The sequence below is a fragment of the Quercus suber genome, unplaced genomic scaffold, assembly GCF_002906115.3.
Source record: "Quercus suber isolate HL8 unplaced genomic scaffold, Cork oak 2.0 scaffold_20, whole genome shotgun sequence".
NCBI lineage: Eukaryota > Viridiplantae > Streptophyta > Magnoliopsida > Fagales > Fagaceae > Quercus > Quercus suber.
In genome coordinates this window covers 1173370-1175816 of record NW_027069485.1, presented here as the reverse complement: position 1 = coordinate 1175816, position 2447 = coordinate 1173370, and the positions used below count along the sequence as shown (strand labels likewise).

The 2447-nt window shown below is 42.5% G+C and overlaps 1 pseudogene; it reads right to left on the bottom strand.

The window, feature by feature from the left end:
* On the bottom strand, positions 1–2447 carry LOC112037328 (pentatricopeptide repeat-containing protein At1g25360-like; annotated as a pseudogene).

Here is a 2447-nt window from a genome sequence, read left to right as displayed (position 1 = left end):
CTCAATATCAAGTACAAAGGAAACCTGGAGAATACACACGAAATTCTCTAAGCAAAATATACACTCTCTGCTATTGACAGCCTCAATAGCCTAGAATAAATATACAGAATAAACTGTCACAGCAGTTACTGCCAAGTAACTGCCCCTATCCAAGACTTGCTGCCACATGTGGTCTGACTTAGGACACCTCTGTCTGATGCTGTCTTGATTTGCTTTCCACGTTTCCAACCCTTACACAACAGGTCTGATCATCTAGAAAGTCAGGAACTGCTTGACAACTGCCAATAACTGCTGCTGCACGCTCTACACATGCCAGCCCATGTATCAGCACATCATCATAGGGCCTCTGTCCATGCTTCAGCAACCCAAACCAATTGTTCCATCATGTTTTAGAAGGCTTGGCCCCCTGCCCAAGCCCTTCTCATCAGCATCACAGCCCACATCACATGTCTATATGCAGCACACCAAGTTACTGCCATCAGCCCACTCACTCAAGTCCATGCATTCTGCCAGCACCAACCAGCCCAATGCCTTGCACAGCATATCATAATCACAGCAGCCCAGCACTGTCTTGCATTCAATCCACCAAGCCCACACACAAAGCAACCATTAACCAAGCCACTAATGCCATGCATCATCACGTAGGGTCAATACCACCTGCTACTGCCCAACATCAAAATCCGTCGCTACCCACCATGGTCCTCCTCCACCATGGCCTTGGGGCATCATATGAAGCAAGGTGCCTCCACATGCTGCCCCTCATCATGCTCTTCATTATGAATCCAGCACGGAGACTGGGCTTGTCCCCCTCAATGAGCAGTTAGGAGCTTCACTAGATAGGCATGAGAAGCCATTGGTGTGTTGAGAAAACATTGAGCCATGTGACTGGCCTAATGTTGTCCAAGCACTCCAATTCCTCATGCCATCGTCAGCAACGTATAAAGCTCCTAACATTGTGTTAGGCACATATCCAATATTCTTCATCTTCTTAACAAGATTTTTCAAGTAATTGTATATCTCTTTGTTAAGGGGATGAGATCCATCTCCTGATTCAGAGCTGTGGGCTTTTCTATCTATCTCAATCCATGTACATGCCTTTTTTTTTCTTATTTCCCTCTTTGACATCAATTTTCTCACATTTGCTACATCTTCCAAGTCCCCATTAATTCCATAGAAGTTGGACAACAACATATAGGCTCCAGCTTCTTCAGGTTCCAATTCAATTAATCTCTGTCCAACAGTCTTTGCTAGCTCTACATTCATGTGAGAACAACATGAACTAAAAAGTGCTGTTAGAAGCTTTGCCTCCAGCTTAATTGGCATCCTCTCCACAAAATTATAAGCCTCCGTAAGATGCCCAGCTCGAGCAAGTAAATCCACCATGCACGTGTAATGCTCCATCATGGGTCTGATGGAATATTTATGTACCATGGTGTTGAAATTCACCCACCCTTTTTGAACTAATCCAGCATGACTGCATGCATATAAGGTTCCCAAGAATGTAATCTTGTTTGGGACAATGCACTTCCTTTCCATTTCGTCGAATGCCTCAAGCGCTTCCCATCCCGAGCCATGTTTTCCATAACCCACAATCAAAGAAGTCCATGAAACTACATTCTTGATTGGCATGTTCATGAAAAATTAGCACGCATCTTCCATGCGTCCACATTTAGCATACATGTCAAAGAAAGCATTTCCAACAGGTAAATATAGTTCAAACCCGTATTTAATCACTAGCCCATAAACTTGTTTTCCGTTAACCAAAGCAGCTAGATCAGCACAAACTGAAAGAACACCGGACATGGTCATAACATCAACTTCAGCTCCCTCCATTCTCATTTTCTTGAACAAAAACAACTCGTTCCTTCCTTCTGAGTTTTGAGCAAGCCCTGAAATCAGTGAATTCCAAGATCCCACATCGCGTTGAGACATATTATCAAAGTCACTGCATCCAATGTCAAGTGACACCGGCATAACCCAAAAATCATGCTATTGTTTACAACATCTCTTTGAGGCATTTCATCATAAACACGGCGTCCTCTTTGATATCAATGCATTTACAGTACACGTCGAGAAGGGAAGTCATCAAAATCATATCTTTGTCAAACCCATGTTTGAATACTATGCAATGAACTTGCTTGCCATCTTCTATGGTACCATGTCTCCCACAGCCCATTACAATTGCTGACAGAAGAATCTCCCTGATTTTAAACCCAGCTCTTTGAAATTGATGGAATGTAAATAAGGCCAGACGAATTTCCTTGTGTTATAAAAGAATTGATCATTTTAGAATATGATAATTTTTTCCAAAGCATATCTCCCACTAATCCGCGTTTCTCAGTTTCTGCATAAGTAATGGTGGCTCTGAAATTTGTATCACGCTGAGAAAAGGAGGGGAGAATTGAATCTGTGAACAAAGTTTCTCTCAAATTCCGTATATTTTTATA